Source organism: Salmo salar, chromosome 20 (assembly GCF_965601325.2).
Source record: "Salmo salar chromosome 20, fSalSal1, whole genome shotgun sequence".
Taxonomy (NCBI): Eukaryota; Metazoa; Chordata; class Actinopteri; order Salmoniformes; family Salmonidae; genus Salmo; species Salmo salar.
In genome coordinates this window covers 33,807,339-33,826,620 of record NC_138310.1, presented here as the reverse complement: position 1 = coordinate 33,826,620, position 19,282 = coordinate 33,807,339, and the positions used below count along the sequence as shown (strand labels likewise).

General features: G+C 45.9%; 1 protein-coding gene across 1 annotated transcript in view; it reads right to left on the bottom strand.

Moving 5' to 3' along the window:
* Positions 1 to 18,960, bottom strand: part of LOC106580489 (semaphorin-4C) — a 90,057-nt gene extending 71,097 nt beyond the window's left edge. Inside the window, exon 1 of the mRNA XM_014161613.3 lies at positions 18,371 to 18,960. The gene's annotated coding sequence lies outside the window, so the exon portion shown is untranslated. The remainder of the gene's footprint in view (positions 1 to 18,370) is intronic.
* Between the last annotated feature and the right edge of the window lie 322 nt (positions 18,961 to 19,282).

Genomic DNA, 19,282 nt, shown 5'->3' with positions numbered 1-19,282 from the left:
TGATAAATTGTGCATAATGACATGCATATTTAATTGTGCAACAAATGTATTTAGGATGTCAGACTCATATACTGTATTTCAATGCAAATTCAGGGGCACTATTTTGGAGCACCTTCTGGCATTGGCCAGGATGAGGAGCCATCTACCTCCTCAGCCACACAGGCCTCTTCAGAAATGATCTCAGAGCCTCAGGATGAGGAGCCATCCACCTCCTCAGCCACACAGGCCTCTTCAGAAATGATCTCGGAGCCTCAGGATGAGGAGCCATCTACCTCCTCAGCCACACAGGTGTCTTCACAAATGTTGTCTGAGCCTGTGGATGATGTGTGTGTGTGGGTACACGCACATGTGTTTATGTGTGCATCCCTGCATAACATAAACAAAATAAATAATTTCCCTTTTGCAAAGTTTTAAGTTTCCATATTGTAGGTAAAAATGATGATTTTATTATTACTGGGTGTGTATGTGGGATGTTCCACCACTATAAATGCTGTGAATAACGTGTGTAAACTAATGCCCATGTGCTCTCCATTAGAAATACCTGTAGCAGCATCCCCACCACATCCTGCTGCTGAGGATGAACCACGGTCTACAGACCCTGCTGAATGGTCTTCAGTTCTGACTGACAGAATTTGGACACAACTAGTTTGCAGAGGACCAAAAACTCTGAAATATTCATCCCTAACTACAATGTTTTCAGACAAGATAGAACAGCCAAAGGGGGCGGTGTTGCAATCTACTGCAGAGATAGCCTGCAGAGTTCTGTCCTACTATCCAGGTCGGTACACAAACAATTTGAACTTCTACTTTTAAAAATCCATCTCTCTAAAAACAAGTCTCTCGCCGTTGCCGCCTGCTATAGACCACCCTCGGCCCCCAGCTGTGCTCTGGATACCATATGTGAACTGATTGCCCCCCATCTATCTTCAGAGCTCGTGCTACTAGGTGACCTAAACTGGGACATGCTTAACACCCCAGCCATCCTACAATCCAAGCTTGACGCCCTCAATCTGACACAAATTATTAATGAACCCACCAGGTACCACCCCAGAGCCGTAAACACTGGCACCCTCATAGATATCATCCTAACCAATTTGCCCTCTAAATACACCTCTGCTGTTTTCAACCAAGATCTCAGCGATCACTGCCTCATTGCCTGCATCCGTAATGGGTCTACAGTCAAACGACCTCCACTCATCACTGTTAAAAGCTCCCTGAAACATTTCAGCGAGCAAGCCTTTCTAATCGACCTGGCCCTGGTATCCTGGAAGGATATTGACCTCATCCCGTCAGTAGAGGATGCCTGGTTATTTTTTTAAATGCCTTCCTCACCATCATAAATAAGCATGCCCCATTCAAGAAATTTAGAACCAGGAACAGATATAGCCCTTGGTTCTCCCCAGACCTGACTGCCCTTAACCAACCCAAAAACATCCTATGGCGTTCTGCATTAGCATCAAACAGCCCCCGTGATATGCAACTTTTCAGGGAAGTTAGAAACCAATATACACAGGCAGTTAGAAAAGCTAAGGCTAGCTTTTTCAAGCAGAAATTTGCTTCCTGCAACACAAATTCAAAAAAGTTCTGGGACATTGTAAAGTCCATGGAGAATAAGAACACCTCCTCCCAACTGCCCACTGCACTGAGGATAGGAAACTCTGTCACCACCGATAAACCCACTATAATTGAGAATTTCAATAAGCATTTTTCTAAGGCTGGCCATGCTTTCCACCTGGCTACCCCTACTGCAGTCAACAGCACTGCACCCCCCACAGCTACTCGCCCAAGCCTTCCCTATTTCTCCTTCTCCCAAATCCACTCAGCTGATGTTCTGAAAGAGCTGCAAAATCTGGACCCCTACAAATCAGCCGGGCTAGACAATCTGGACCCCTTCTTTCTAAAATTATCTGCCGAAATTATTGCAACCCCGATTACTAGCCTGTTCAACCTCTCTTTCGTGTCGTCTGAGATTCCCATAGATTGGAAAGCAGCTGCTGTCATCCACCTCTTCAAAGGAGGGGACACTCTTGACCCAAATTGCTATAGACCTATATCCATCCTACCCTGCCTTTCTAAGGTCTTCGAAAGCCAAGTCAACAAACAGATTACCGACCATTTCGAATCCCACCGCACCTTCTTCGCTATGCAATCTGGTTTCAGAGCTGGTCATGGGTGCACCTCAGCCATGCTCAAGGTCCTAAACGATATCATAACCGCCATCGATAAGAAACAATACTGTGCTGCCGTTTTCATTGACCTGGCCAAAGCTTTCGACTCTGTCAAACACCACATCCTCATCGGCAGGCTCAATAGCCTTGGTTTCTCTAATGATTGCCTCTCCTGGTTCACCAACTACTTCTCTGATAGAGTTCAGTGTGTCAAATCGGAGGGCCTGTTGTCAGGACCTCTGGCAGTCTCTATGGGGGTGCCACAGGGTTCAATTCTTGGGCCAACTCTTTTCTCTGTATACATCAATGATGTCGCTCTTGCTGCTGGTGAGTCTCTGATCCACCTCTACGCAGACGACACCATTCTGTATACTTCTGGCCCTTCTTTGGACACTGTGTTAACAACCCTCCAGATGAGCTTCAATGCCATACAACTCTCCTTCCGTGGCCTCCAACTGCTCCTAAATACAAGTAAAACTAAATGCATGCTCTCCAACCGATCGCTGCCTGCACCTGCCCGCCTGTCCTGCATCACTACTCTGGACAGTTCTGACTTAGAATATGTGGACAACTACAAATACCTAGGTGTCTGGTTAGACTGTAAACTCTCCTTCCAGACTCACATCAAACATCTCCAATCCAAAGTTAAATCAAGAATTGGCTTCCTATTTCGCAACAAAGCATCCTTCACTCATGCTGCCAAACATACTCTCGTAAAACTGACCATCCTACCGATCCTCGACTTTGGCGATGTCATTTACAAAATAGCCTCCAATACCCTACTCAACAAACTGGATGCAGTCTATCACAGTGCCATCCGTTTTGTAACCAAAGCCCCATATACTACCCACCACTGCGACCTGTACGCTCTCGTTGGCTGGCCTTCGCTTCATAATCGTCGCCAAACCCACTGGCTCCAGGTCATCTACAAGACCCTGCTAGGTAACGTCCCCCCTTATCTCCGCTCACTGGTCACCATAGCTGCACCCACCTCTAGCACGCGCTCCAGCAGGTATATCGGTATTTGGATATAACTATGGATTATTTGGAACCAAAACAACATTTGTTGTTGAAGAAGAAGTCCTGGGAGTGCATTCTGACGAAGAACAGCAAAGGTAATCCATTTTTTCTAATAGTAATTCTGAGCAAGAGGACAAGTACATTAGTGTCTAGTTTGAGAAACAGATGCCTCACAAGTCCTCAACTGGCAGCTTCATTAAATAGTACCCGCAAAACACCAGTCTCAACGTCAACAGTGAAGAGGCGACTCCGGGATGCTGGCCTTCTAGGCAGAGTTCCTATGTCCAGTGTCTGTGTTCTTTTGCCCATCATAATTTTTTATTTTTATTGGCCAGTCTGAGATATGGCTTTTTCTTTGCAACTCTGCCTAGAAGGCCAGCATCCCGGAGTCGTCTCTTCACTGTTCACGTTGAGACTGGTGTTTTGCGGGTACTATTTAATGAAGCCTTTCTTTGTTACTTCTCTTTGATATTTATGAGTCTTATTTTTGTATATATTTTTATACTTATATAGTTTTAAATGTTATTATTATTTATTTGTGTTGTTTCACATGTCTGAATAAAAATGACAGTTAGTGCAGAATGGTGCTGAAGAGGGGGTTCCCCAGGGAGCCATACAAGCTAGAACCACCACTGGTTGGCAGCAATGCTGTTTTTCATCCTTTCTCTTCAAATCAGGCACTGAGTCAGACCTGGGGCCACAACAGAGTGGTCTCTGTGTCCAATCAATGATATGAATCAATCAATTACCTGAGATTAATTAAATGAATTAACCAGAGAGAAGAGAAAATCAGTAACACTGCGTACCTTGAGGCCTTGATTTATATTCCTGGTCTAACCTCCTAGTCCATGGTTGCGGCCCTAATGACACCCTTCAGTCTCCACATGGCTTCATTCTCCTCTAATCTCCCCTCCCACAGAAGGAGTGCTTCAACTACATCCGCTTCCTGCAGCGCTACAACCACACCCACCTCTACACCTGTGGAACCTTCACCTTCCAGCCCAAGTGCAACTTCATCGTGAGTGTCATTCTCAATATCTGCGTCCCAAAAGGCAACCTATTCCTATACAGTGTATTCGGAAAGTATTCAGATCCCTTGACTTTTTCCAGATTCTGTTACGTTACAGACTTATTCTAAAATGTATAAAATTGTCCCCCCCCCCTCTTTTCTACACACAATACCCCATAATGACAAAGCAAAAACAGGTTTTTAGACATTTTTGCATCAAATAAAAAAAGTTTTCAGACCCTTTACTCAGTACTTTGTTGAAGCACCTTTGACAAAGATTTTAGCCTCACATCTACTTGGGTATGACACTACAACCTTGGCACACCTGTATTTGGGGAGTTTCTCCCATTTTTCAGTCAGTTAATAACAAATTCTTATTACAATGATTGCCTACTGGGAAACAGTGGGTTAACGACAGATGTTTAGTTTGTGAGCTTGGGGATTTGAACCAGTAACCTTTTGGTTACCACTAGACTACCTGCTGAGCCTCTCAAGCTCTGTCAAGTTGGATGGGGAGTGTCACTGCACAGCTATTTTCAGGTCTCTCCAGAGATCTTCGATCAGGTTGATGTCCGGGCTCTGGCTGGGCCACTCAAGGACATTCAGAGACTTGTCCCGAAGCCACTCCTGCATTGTCCTGGCTGTGTGCTTAGGGTCATTGTCCTGTTGGAAGGTGAACCTTCGCCCCAGTTTGAGGTCCTGAGTGCTCTGGAGCAAGGTTTCATCAAGGATCTCTCTGTACTTTAGCTCCGTTCATTTTTTATTTAATCAATTTTAGAATAAGGCTGTAACGTAACAAAATGTGGAAGGGGTCTGAATACTTCCCGAAGTGCACTGTGTAGTGCAGTAGATTTGACCGTAGGGAATAGGGTGCCATTTGAGATGCATATCATACCAACGATTACACTGGGTATATTTCAGGTTATGATGGAATCAGTGGGTCTGTAACTGAGTAGCTGATGGACTAGAGGCAGACTCTGTGATCAGATAAAACACACTTTAACACAGTCCTCCTCTTCCTTCATCCGTCTCTCTCTCTTTCTCTATATCTCTTGCTCTTATTCTCTTTCTCTCTCTCTCTCTCCCCCCTCTCCCTCTCTCTTATCAATTTACAGTGGGGGAGAGCTTAGAGAATCAATGTCCTGAATGCACTGTGAAATGATGTTAAAATGTAACGCCAGCTATTAAATGCTGTTTAAGTTGCGAAGAGATCGATAGACGCCATAGAAAGGCCCTCGGTAATGATCGGAAATTTCTCTTCTCGTTCAAAAGACCGCAACCACTAGGAGACAAGAGGAGGAGGAGAAGAATGAGGAGGACGACACATGAGGAAGAGTAGGAGGTGGTTGTGGTATGTATCAAACTAGAAGAAGAAAAAGTATTGGCTGGCCCTTTAAGTAAAAACAACAGAGCACATTTTATTATTGCCGCAATGTAAAAACTAAAACTGTAGAGTGGCTTACTAGTGGCAAAAGGGTTTGAAAATGAAAGAATAAAGTGCTAAGCTGGCCTGCGGTCAGTTAAAGAAGCCCCAGGAGCACGGACACAAAGATTCAGTATCAATAGTTATGTACAGTACCAGTCAAAAGTTTAGACACATCTACTCATTCTAGGGTTTTTCTTTATTTTTGCTATTTTATACATTGTAGAATAATAGTGAAGACAACAAAACTATGAAATAACACATATGGAATCATGTAGTAACCAAAAAAGTGTTATAAAATACATTCTGATTTGTTTATTTCAGATTCTTCAAAGTAGCCACCCTTTGAGATTTGGAAAGAAAGAAACAGAGGGAAGTGGTAAGAGAGATTGAGAGAGAGAGGGAGATGAAGAGAGAGATTCCTGTGCTAAGCTAAACACTGTCCTCCTGTGCAGTCCATTGATTGAATAAGCGATGGGAGAGAACCCTAACACCACATTATCCTGCTTGCCAATAAATCAATAGACCAGTTCCAATTACTGCCTCTGCTGCTATATGCTATATACTGCTGCTGCTATATACTGCTGCTGTTATATGCTATATACTGCTGTTGCTATATACTGCTGCTGCTATATACTGCTGCTGCTATATACAGCTGCTGCTCTATACTGCTATATACTGCTGCTGCTCTATACTGCTATATACTGCTGCTGCTCTATACTGCTATATACTGCTGCTGCTATATACTGCCGCTATATACTGCCGCCCACCTGACATCACTACTCTGGACGGTTCTGACTTAGAATATGTGGACAACTATAAATACCTAGGTGTCTGGCTAGACTGTAAACTCTCCTTCTAGACTCATATTAAGCATCTCCAATCCAAAATTAAATCTAGAATCGGCTTCCTATTTCGCAACATAGCATCCTTCACTCATGCTGCCAAACATACCCTCGTAAAACTGACTATCCTGCCGATCCTTGACTTCGGCGATGTAATTTACAAAATAGCCTCCAACACTACTCAGCAAATTGGATGCAGTCTATCACAGTGCCATCTGTTTTATCACCAAAGCCCCATATACTACCCACCATTGCGTCCTGTATGCTCTCGTTGGCTGGTCCTCGCTACATATTCGTCGCCAAACCCACTGGTCACCTAAGTCTTTGCTAGGTAAAGCCCCGCCTTATCTCAGCTCACTGGTCACCATAGCAACACCCACCCGTAGCATGCGCTCCAGCAGGTATATCTCACTGGTCATCCCCAAAGCCAACACCTACTTTGGCCGCCTTTCCTTCCAGTTCTCTGCTGCCAATGACTGGAATGAATTGCAAAAATCACTGAAGCTGGAGACTCATATCTCCCTCACTAACTTTAAGCATCAGCTGTCAGAGCAGCTCACAGATTGCATTGCATCTGTACATAGCCCATCTGTAAATAGCCCATCCAACTACCTCATCCCCATATTGTTATTTTTATTTTTTGCACCCCAGTATCTCTACTTACACATTCATCTTCTGCACATCTATCACTCCAGTGTTTAATTGCTAAATTGTAATTACTTCGCCACTACGGCCCATTTATTGCCTTACCTCCCTAATCTTACCTCATTTGCACTTACTGTCTATAGATTTTTTCCCCTATTGTGTTATTAACTGTTTATTCCATGTGTAACTCTGTAACTGTGTGTTGTTTTTGTCGCTCTGCTTTGCTTTATCTTGGCCAGGTTGCAGTTGTAAATGAGTACCTGTTCTCAACTGGACTACCTGGTCAAATAAAGGTGAAATATGTTTGTTTTTTTAACTGCTGCTGCTATATACTGCTGCTGCAGCTATAAACTGCTGCTATATACTACTGCTGCTATAAACTGCTGCTATATACTACTGCTGCTATATGCTGCTGCTGCTGCTATATGCTGCTGCTGCTGCTATATGCTGCTGCTATATGCTGCTATATGCTGCTGCTGCTATATGCTGCTGCTGCTATATGCTGCTGCTGCTATATGCTGCTGCTGCTATATGCTGCTGCTGCTATATGCTGCTGCTGCTATATGCTGCTGCTGCTGCTGCTATATGCTGCTGCTGCTGCTGCTATATGCTGCTGCTGCTGCTGCTATATGCTGCTGCTGCTGCTGCTATATGCTGCTGCTGCTGCTATATGCTGCTGCTGCTGCTATATGCTGCTGCTGCTGCTATATGCTGCTGCTGCTGCTGCTGCTATATGCTGCTGCTGCTGCTGCTATATGCTGCTGCTGCTGCTGCTGCTATATGTTGCTGCTGCTGCTGCTATATGCTGCTGCTGCTGCTGCTATATGCTGCTGCTGCTGCTATATGCTGCTGCTGCTATATGCTGCTGCTGCTATATGCTGCTGCTGCTATATGCTGCTGCTGCTATATGCTGCTGCTGCTTGTAACGGCTGTCTTCGTGAAGAGAGGACCAAGGTGCAGCGGGTTGCATGTTCATCATTATTATTTATTAAATAAATGTGAACACGGATAAACAATAAACAAAGAGAACGACAGATGACAGTTTCACAGGCTACGACAACTAGCAGTGCGAAATACAACTACCCACAATTAACAAACAAAACACATCCCTATATATAGGACTCTCAATCAAAGGCAACTACAAACACATAGAACATAACCCAAAACCCAGAAATAATAAATCAAACACCCTTCTAAACAAACCACCACCCCGAACCACATAAAACAAATACCCTCTGCCACATCCTGACCAAACTACAATAACAAATAACCCCTATACTGGTCAGGACGTGACACTGCTGCTATATGCTGCTATATACTGCTGCTGCTATATACTGCTATATATTTCTGCTGCTATATACTGCTGCTGCTATATACTGCTGCTATATACTGCTGCTGCTATATACTGCTGCTGCTATATACTGCTACATACTGCTGCTATATACTGCTGCTGCTATATACTGCTGCTGCATGCTGCTGCTACATACTACTGCTGCTGCTATATACTACTGCTGCTGCTATATTACTGCTGCTGCTATATTACTGCTGCTGCTATATTACTGCTGCTGCTATACACTGTTGCTGCTATATTACTGCTGCTGCTATACACTGTTGCTGCTATATTACTGCTGCTGCTACTGGGCTGGCTGGTCCAATACACTGAATCACACCACCACCTCTCATGATGTTCTCATTGTGCATGGGCCAGGTGGAATTGAGGACAAAAGGGTGGTGTGTGTATGTGTACATGAGAGACATGGAGACAGGTAAGAGAGAGAATTAGAAAGTGAGAGATGTTATATTTTAAAATACTTTTATTGGCCCAATAGTTGCATATATGAGTGAGTGTGAGAGTGTGAGAGAGTGAGTGAGTGAGTGAGTGAGTGAGTGAGTGAGTGAGTGAGTGAGTGAGTGAGTGAGTGAGTGAGTGAGTGAGTGAGTGAGTGAGTGAGTGAGTGAGAGAGAGAATAAAGATCAATAGATGGGGATCAGTGTGTACAGTCGTTCAGCCCTCTCCCTCCCTGCTGCTGTCAGGATGACTCAGTCTATCAGTGACTCTGCATCTTAATTTGCCTTCTGAGAAAAACACACTGAAGAGGACTCATAAACCTGTCAATAAGGCACTGTGGACTCGCTGAAGTCACAACACACACGACATACACACAAGCACACACATACACAGCCACATTTCAATGTAGATAAAACACCGTGTGAGACACACGCTCACATACAATCTGTGCAGAGCACAACACCATAGGAGGTTGTGGGGGAAACGTTAGTGGACTGGTTCCCCACAATATGCAGCGAGTGGCCATCAGCTGGTGATGTACCATGGAGCTCAAACAGACACTATGAGCACTGTCATACAGCACAGAGAAACACTATGAGCACTGTCATACAGCACAGGGAAACACTATGAGCACTGTCATACAGCACAGAGAAACACTACGAGCACTGTCATACAGCACAGAGAAACACTACGAGCACTGTCATACAGCACAGAGAAACACTACGAGCACTGTCATACAGCACATAGAAACACGACTCAATACAGCTCTCTCTCTCTGCAGGGCGGCTCACTACATTGCGTAGCAGACAATGGTAATGTTAACCCCGGGTGGAGCAGCCAGCGACCAGCCACACACACAGCAGAACAAAGGAAACGTCTACACAGCATAGTACAACATAATACAGCACAGTAGGTCACACACACATAGACAACATGTACACACACATCGGCCGCACCCTTGAGACCCTGCTGGGTTGCTGACTGCCACACACAGACAGAAACACACAGCGAATGTCATTCAACATAAATTCATTAAAAAGAGGGCCCTCTCCCACAGGGAGCGAATGACAAATTTAAGGAATTGAATCCTGGCACACAAATCACAGTTCATCAGTAGATAGACCTCAGCACAGCTGAGGCTGGAACACTGAGAATTTTAATAGGGGACAAACTGAATGTGTTTACTTTACAGGTTGGCCCCCTTAAATGTTTCCCAGGCACACAGAGAGAGAGAGAGAGAGAGGTAGAGGAGGAAGAGAGAGGATGAGGAGATAAAAAGAGGTAAAACAGAGGTGAAAAGGTAACCGATGGGAGGTATCCATCTGCATTTTGGTCTCTCTCATCCATCTAACCGATGGGAGGTATCCATCTGCATTTTGGTCTCTCTCATCCCATCTAACCGATGGGAGGTATCCATCTGCATTTTGGTCTCTCTCATCCCATCTAACCGATGGGAGGTATCCATCTGCATTTTGGTCTCTCTCATCCATCTAACCGATGGGAGGTATCCATCTGCATTTTGGTCTCTCTCATCCCATCTAACCGATGGGAGGTATCCATCTGCATTTTGGTCTCTCTCATCCCATCTAACCGATGGGAGGTATCCATCTGCATTTTGGTCTCTCTCATCCATTATTTCTCAGGCCGCTTTTAAAGAGACACTTTATTGATTTTTTGATGTGTAGAAGCAGCAGGTTTAAGAGCTTAGCAGGAGGGGGCGAGCACAAAATAACTAACTCACTCCTCCCAGCTACCAACGGTCTAGGTCTCCTGCCACTATGGGCCTGACCTGGGCTCAGTGCTGGTAAAATATCATAATAATAACAGTTTGCCTTTCTCTCTCCTTTTTCAGGAAAAAAAGAGACTGCTTAATAGGCACAAAACATAATCTCCCAGATATACTGTTCCATATGCCACGAGTCAGTGTGTCTATGTGCTGAGGGAGGGAGGGAGGGAGGGAGGGAGGGAGGGAGGGAGGGAGGGAGGGAGGGAGGGAGGGAGGGAGGGAGGGAGGGAGGGAAGGCGGCACAGGAAAGGGTCTATTACATATACAGGGATTGTGGGAGAAAGAGAAAAGGAGAGAGAAAAGAGAGGAAAGCAGAGGGAGAGAGCTAGGTCGGAGATTGATGGTGGAATTGTTGACTGCTGGTCCAGCCTTATCTAACTCTCTCAGAACCTATGTGCAAGGCTATTCTCCGCCCTCGCTCACTCCATTTCTTTCTGTCTGCCCTCCCTCACTCCATTTCTTTCTGTCTGACCTCCTCTCACTCTCCCCAGGTCTGTGTCACCTGTTTCTCTCTTCCATCTCCCTCAACTCCTCCTCTTCATTTCTCACTCCGTCTTTCTTCCTACTATATATATTGAGGTCTTTGAGTTCATCCTCCCCCGCTCTCCCTCACTTTCTCCCTTCCTGTCTCTCCCTCTCTTTCTTTCTCCCTTCCTGTCTCTCTCTCTCTCCCTATCAATATTGTTCTCCCTCCTCACCATCTCTCTCCATCTTTCTCACTCCCTCAATTCCCTCACCCTCTTTCCCTTTGTCTTTCACCCCCCTTCCCACTGCCTCCCTCCATCTCAGTGAGCCAGATAGGGTGCAGTGGCTGGAAAAGATCAGCATGGAGTCTGCAGGGTGCAGCCAGCCCATGGTCTGAGGTCAGGCTGCTACAGGCTGGGAGGACAAGGGCGTAAACACATACACACACCCCTGTGGGGCCCCCATCGCCACAGCGACGGGCCTGGCCCCAACACCCCTAACAACAGCCCCATTATTGGACCTAGATCTGGCATTGGCCCTGCCTGCAGTTTACGCAGCTGGGAAAGGGAGCATTGACATTGGACTGGACTGGCATTAGGCTGCCAACAGGAGGCGCTAGGCTAGGCTAACACCACTCGCCAACTCACCACACCCTGAGAGATAAGCTGTCTCAGTCCAGCCATGGTGGCTGAAGCTCAGCTGGGGTTTGGCTGGGTCTCTAAAGGGTGAGACCCAGTGATAAGCTGTGGCCCTGTGCCTCCGCCCACTCTCCTCCTCCTCTTTGCTCCGGCTCTCCCCTGGAGAAAAGGCCTACAACTCAACCCAGCTCAGCCTCACTCCTTCCTGGCTAAGCTCCTGCTCCATACCAGCTGCAGGGCTACTTTTTATTGTTATTTTGTGTGTGTGTGTGTGTGTGTGTGTGTTTTAGTGAGTGTGTAACAGGCGTGCTCCTGGCACTTCCTGCTGCTAACGGCTTGGTAGCGCAGTCACACGGGAAGGCAAGGCAACTATATCGGAACAGAACAATGCCCAAAAAGGCTCTAATAAAAACAAACTGCGATGCTCAACTGGGAAAATGGGCTCGTCTCCTGCTGTTCATCGGCATGGACCACAGTCTGCATACACAATGAAGGGCCCACAGTCAGGCTAGACACAATACACACACACTCCTACCCCAGCACCACCATGTTTACACGCAGACATGCAGGCACACACACAACAACCACACACACAACCACACACACTACAACCACACACAACAACCACACACACACAGGCAAATCTCATAAACTAGGGTAGAAAAGATAACCATTACATTGGTGCTCAGTAAACACAATGCACGTTAGAAAGACAGGCTGCTGAAAACATCTGTTCAAGGTGAACAACAGCAGGGCTTCCACCATCTACCTCCTCTCTGAACAACATTCCAGTGAATAATTACTATGGGTGCGTTCCAAATGGCACCCTATTCCCTACATAAGAGTAGTGCACATTATAGGGAAGAGGGTGCCATTTGGGACGCAGCGACACAGTACGTAGGCCTAATACTGCCGGAGCTTGTTGGCAAGCCTTTGGCACAAAGGAAATCATTGCCCAACTGTCTCTAATACAACCTAGCTTCCAGCTGCTTCAGGGGAGCACACCAAGCAAATGCTGAGATGAGACAAATGGAAGAAATAAAAGGTGACCCCATTTAAGGTTGTTTTCAGAAGCTGTTATGAGAAGGTTTAGCACACAAACTACGATCAAACAATAGCATTATGCCAGGCAAAGCTCACACACAAATGCTCATAAAATAACACAAACACCTGCACATGCACTTGACCCAACCCCCCCCCCCCCACCAACACAGTCTGGGAGCCTTGAGGGAGGACAGGGAAACAGCAGATGGTCAGTATTGGTCAGCTAGTAACAAAGAAGCAGGTCATTGCTCTCTCCACCTCTGCTCTCTCTCCCATAAATAATGTAATGCCTCAGTCAGAATACTGGACTTGTTATGAACTGCGTAGGGAGTGGGAGGGTTTCTCTAAAGCTCAATAACTCCAACTACAGTGTACATCCTCTGGGTATTTTGACCAAGAAGACAGACCAAAGCTTCTCATCTTTTGTAGAGCTAGGAGGGTAGAATCAGAACCGGTGCCAGAAACCACCAGCGTGATTTATTCACAGGACCGCTCCTATGCTAACCAGCCCTGAGGCCTACTGTGTAATGGCCTGTAGTTTGTGTTTGTGTGTGTGTGTTTGTGTGTTTGTGTGTGTGTGTGTGTGTGTGAGTGAGTGAGTGCGTGTGTTTAACTATACTTGTGGGGATATCTGCAGGATAGTAAACAAAGAACATTTTGACCATCTGGGGACATTTTGTTAGTCCCCACACGGTCAAATGCTATCTAGGGGGTTTAGGGGTTAAGGTTCAAATGAGTGTTAGAATTAGGTTTAGGGTTAGTTTTAGGGATAGAAACTAGGGTTAGGAACTATGGTTAGGTATAGGATTTTGAATGTGACTGAAATGTGTCCCCCCACAAGGTTAGTTATACAAGTCAGTGTGTGTGTGTGTGTGTGTGTGTGTGTGTGTGTGTGTGTGTGTGTGTGTGTGTGTGTGTGTGTGTGTGTTGCAGAGAGAACCCAGCCACACTTCACAGTCATTCGATGAGTGTTTCTTTCTCTGGCCCACAGCTGTGCACACAGAGCAGCCTCCCTCCAGCACGCAGGCCTCTGGGAGCACCATCAAAACACAGGCCTATATCAGCCCCCAACTCCTAGCCCTCCCCATGGTGCTCTTAAAATACACCCCCCCCCCCCCCCTGCTTCTCTACACATAATGCTGTGTCCAGCCCCAGCCCAACCCCCTTCCACTTCTCTTAAGGCCTCACACACACATCCAGATGACCCATCTGCTCCTGTTCCACAGACCTCTCAGCTGGCCTGCCTCGCACCATAACAGCTCCAGCCACTGGCACTGACTGCACTCTTGTCCTCTCCGACCTGCTACAGAGCTGATACAAGACCATCCCACTCATTACACACCAGGATAAAGAGAGCATAGGGAGGATGGATAGAGGATGGGAGGATGGAGAGAGGATGGGAGGATTGAGAGAGGATGGAGAGAGGATGGGAGGATTGAGAGAGGATAGAGAGAGGATGGGAGGATAGAGAGAGGATGGGAGGATAGAGAGAGGATAGAGAGAGGATGGGAGGATAGAGAGAGGATAGAGAGAGGATGGGAAGGTAGAGAGAGGATGGGAAGATAGAGAGAGGATGGATAGAGGATGGGAGGATGGAGAGAGGATGGGAGGATTGAGAGAGGATGGAGAGAGGATGGGAGGATAGAGAGAGGATAGAGAGAGGATGGGAGGATAGAGAGAGGATAGAGAGAGGATGGGAGGATAGAGAGAGGATAGAGAGAGGATGGGAGGATAGAGAGAGGATAGAGAGAGGATGGGAGGATAGAGAGAGGATAGAGAGAGGATGGGAAGATAGAGAGAGGATGGGAAGATAGAGAGAGGATGGGAAGATAGAGAGAGGATGGGAAGATAGAGAGAGGATGGGAAGATAGAGAGAGGATGGGAAGATAGAGAGAGGATAGAGAGAGGATGGGAGGATAGAGAGAGGATAGAGAGAGGATGGGAAGATAGAGAGAGGATGGGAAGATAGAGAGAGGATGGGAAGATAGAGAGAGGATGGGAGACAGGATCAGAGGATGGTAGGATAGAGAGAGGATGGGAGGATGGAGAGAGGATGGGAGGATGGAGAGAGGATGGGAGGATGGAGAGAGGATGGAGAGAGGATGGGAGGATGGAGAGAGGATGGGAGACAGGATCAGAGGATGGTAGGATAGAGAGAGGATGGGAGGATGGAGAGAGGATAGAGAGAGGATGGGAAGATAGAGAGAGGATGGGAAGATAGAGAGAGGATGGGAAGATAGAGAGAGGATGGGAAGATAGAGAGAGGATGGGAAGATAGAGAGAGGATGGGAAGATAGAGAGAGGATGGGAAGATAGAGAGAGGATAGAGAGAGGATGGGAGGATAGAGAGAGGATAGAGAGAGGATGGGAAGATAGAGAGAGGATGGGAAGATAGAGAGAGGATGGGAAGATAGAGAGAGGATGGGAGACAGGATCAGAGGATGGTAGGATAGAGAGAGGATGGGAGGATGGAGAGAGGATGGGAGGATGGAGAGAGGATGGGAGGATGGAGAGAGGATGGAGAGAGGATGGGAGGATGGAGAGAGGATGGGAGACAGGATCAGAGGATGGTAGGATAGAGAGAGGATGGGAGGATGGAGAGAGGATGGGAGAATGGAGAGAGGATGGTAGGATAGAGAGAGGATGGGAGGATGGAGAGAGGATGGGAGGATGGAGAGAGGATGGGAGGATGGAGAGAGGATGGGAGGATGGAGAGAGGATGGGAGGATGGAGAGAGGATGGGAGGATGGAGAGAGGATGGGAGACAGAATCAGAGGATGGTAGGATAGAGAGAGGATGGTAGGATAGAGAGAGGATGGGAGGATGGAGAGAGGATGGGAGGATGGAGAGAGGATGGGAGAATGGAGAGAGGATGGGAGAATGGAGAGAGGATGGGAGACAGGGTCAGAGGATGGTAGGATAGAGAGAGGATGGGAGGATGGAGAGAGAATGGGAGAATGGAGAGAGGATGGGAGACAGGGTCAGAGGATGGACAGAGTGGAGGGAAGGATGGTGGAGGAGAGAGACAGGGCCAAAATTAGGGGAAAAGGAGACCTGACAGAGAGACAGGGATAGGAGAGGAATGAAAAGTAAAAGATGGAGAAGGGTCCAATCCTTCCAAAGGAAAGCAATGAAACAGTTTGTGAAGAGAGGGGCTCTTTTTTAATCTCGTCCCCAGATTGCTGTGGCAGCACAGAGGTAAAATCTAACTGTTGCTCACTGAGCTGTGCAGTAAATCTCAATCAAACAGATCAGTGCCTGCGAACTGCGAACAAAACATGCTGAAACCAGTCATGCATATATATGGAGGTGTTATGTCACCTCTAGCATCATCAAGGGAGAGTAAAGAGATGTATTTAACCATGTAATTCACATGCATTCACGTGTTTGCATGGCAGTTTGCCACGCGTGGTCCTTCACTACAGTATCGGTTGCATTTAAATGTCACAAGTGGCACAGGGATGACAGAATACGCTTTAGCAGCCAGAGACAGGACATCTGTTGGTGCTCCATGTAGACTACAGTATGTCCCAGCCTCCCAGGCATGATGCAACCACCACTCTGCACCCACGTCTCAGCTAACTCCAGCTTCAGCTTAACCAAACACATGCTAGCTGTGAAAAATGGAGATAAAGAGGGCCAAGCCATTACAAATCCATCTCTTGCTGCTTAACCTAAAGAATGACGGTATCACAGTATTAAAAGCTCTTTATAGGCCAACCATGAGGCTGCCTGCGAGGCTGAGAGGGGGCTGAAGAGTTGGGGTTCTGGGCCTAGGAGGAGGGGCAGGCAGCAGGATGTGGGGCCCATTGTGTGGTAACAATGAAGAGATCAACCCGGCAGGAGCCAAATCGGACTCTCAATAGACACTTTAACATCTGGGGTGAGGGAGGGAGCTGAGTGTGCCTGCTTCCACCACCATTTCCCCTGCCTGCCAAATGGACACACACATGCTCTGGAGAAGTGTGGTAAATAGGCATACACACAAGTATTTTGCTACACTCGCAATAACATCTGCTAACCATGTGTATGTGACCAATAATATTTGATTTGATGATCATCACTAACAAGATGGGCATTGTAATTTCCATGTTGCATTATATTTCGGTGTGGGGGTGGCGCATGTACGCACACAGACAGAGACTAGTATAATTACATGATAATATTCTTACCATTCCCTATACCTCACTAGGTTTCCCCATTTAACTCTGGTTGTCTTAATTTTCAGGAACTTCAGCTTTCCCTTCCCCAGTCCTATTCTTAAATGTAATGAACTAAACTGAACCAGCACCAGTCGTTAGGAATACAGTCACCACATATCCCCATGCACAAACCTTGTTGTCCAGCTAGTCAGTTCAACCGTTCTGCTCACACTGGTCTGGCCATGCTGTAGCCTAATTACTGTAATCTGCCAGCCGAAGCTAACACTTACTTCATTATCGTTAAAAAGAAAGCAAGACAAAACAAGAGGCCGAATGAATGTGTTAAGTCACTGTGAACTGGAGAATTGTAATAATGCAGGGTTCCCCACCTGGCGGCCCACTGGAGGAATTTGGCCCACTGCTGATTTGATTTTATAGTAGAACACAAAAGACTGTAAAAACACCAGCTCCAAGTGATTTAAAAAAAATATGTTCCAAAGTATTCCCACTCATAATAGAGAGATATATGCGATAACACAAATGTAAGCAAGGTTTGAATGTATTATGTTTTAGTCAAATATTATATATTATGGTCTTCTTGCGCTGAATTTGCAGTCTACATATGATTTGTAATTATGTTCTGGCCCCTTGACCATCCGTCCAAGAAAAAAATCGTCCCGTGGCTGAATCTAGTCGATGAACCCTGTAATAACCGTTTAAATAAAGTCCTCTCCAAAACAGCCATAAGGTGACAACAACATAGGCATGTTAAGACACGTGATGGTTATTTCGAATCCAAGCTAATTGCAGTGGCTGTTTTGCAATCCAGTTTATTCAAATGGCTATAACAGTTCAGGTCCTCTATGCCCGAATTTGAATAGAATACAGACTGTTTTGTTCCAAGAGTTCCAATGATATACCTCACTACAAACGCGACACACATCAAATATACAAGTCGAGTGAATATGTAGAGAAAAATGGGGAAAACGTCTCTCCAGATGATCTCTAACTGTGTCGAATATACATGGTCTAAATCAGGATTTAAATGTGGTTTTGGAACAAAAAACATTTGATTCGCTTCCAACTGCTTCCCAAACGCAGTGCGCTATGTTTACAGTGGACTAAACAGAGATAAAGTTGCATCAATACGCAATTAAATTGTTTTAAAATATTGTCCAGTGTGCGCATAACCCGGTATTAGACTACCTTTAAAGCTTCGGGCAACAGTTGGAGCCCTGCCGACTAAGCCAACGACAGAATCAGATGTTTTTCTAATTTTCTTCCCCCTATTCGGTTACTTTAAAGAGGAAATATTAGGCAGTCTCACAATGTATCCGACATACAGGATAACGCTCATATGATTGTAATAATGTTGCAATGATTGCAACAAACTTACCGTAGTATTCGTTCACTTATGGTCCTCTGTTCAGAGCAGCTGTGGTGATAATAATGTCAGTTCCCTCCGCGTAAACTAACGACAGACACCGTATCCTTTTCCTTTCCGCTATCACGGCTTTGTTTTTGGACGATTCAGTTAGTTACAAATTATTCCACATACTAACAAATGTCAGCTGAAGGCTATTCGTTCGCGTTTTTCCTTTAGATGTTTTGCGAAACATCGGTAAAACATGTCATGATGCAGTTAGTTTACATAGCGATACTCGCGCTGCTTCACTCACTCCCTCTGTAATACGAAACCAAGGAGGAAATAATTCGCAAATAAGATTCACTTCCAAAGAAAAAAACCTGGCCTTGGTGCTCTCTCGACGTCTCTCCGACGCAGAACTGCACAACTCTCGATATGTAGAAGTTTGTACAGATGTAAAATAGTCAGCAGAGAGACAGGGATATGGGTTGGTCGTGGCGCTGGCAAGCAGATATTCCAGTGGAATACCGGTGGTGTAGTCTGCCGCTACACTGCAGTGTGCCATACTTCTGCAGTACGTATCACTGTAGGGACCGACCAGGGATGATATAAAGGCATAAACAGGTCCCCATCCATACACACCCCCTGTGCATTGCCCGAACTCGGCTACCCGATAGTCCCAAAAGTCACGTTACAGATGAGTAATGGTAACTTCACGCTATGACATTAGAAGAAGATATGCATAGTCTATGAATATTATACCATTATTGTGATTTGTTGTAGTAAGTGGACTTTGTTGTTAACACAATAGAGGTCTATCTGTCTGTCTGATGACGACGAGCAAGGACTAAATATTGTATGATGATATTGCATGATGGAGGGGAAGAAAACAACAGATCTCAAAGAGTAAACATACAACACATGGGATTACGATTGGTAGAT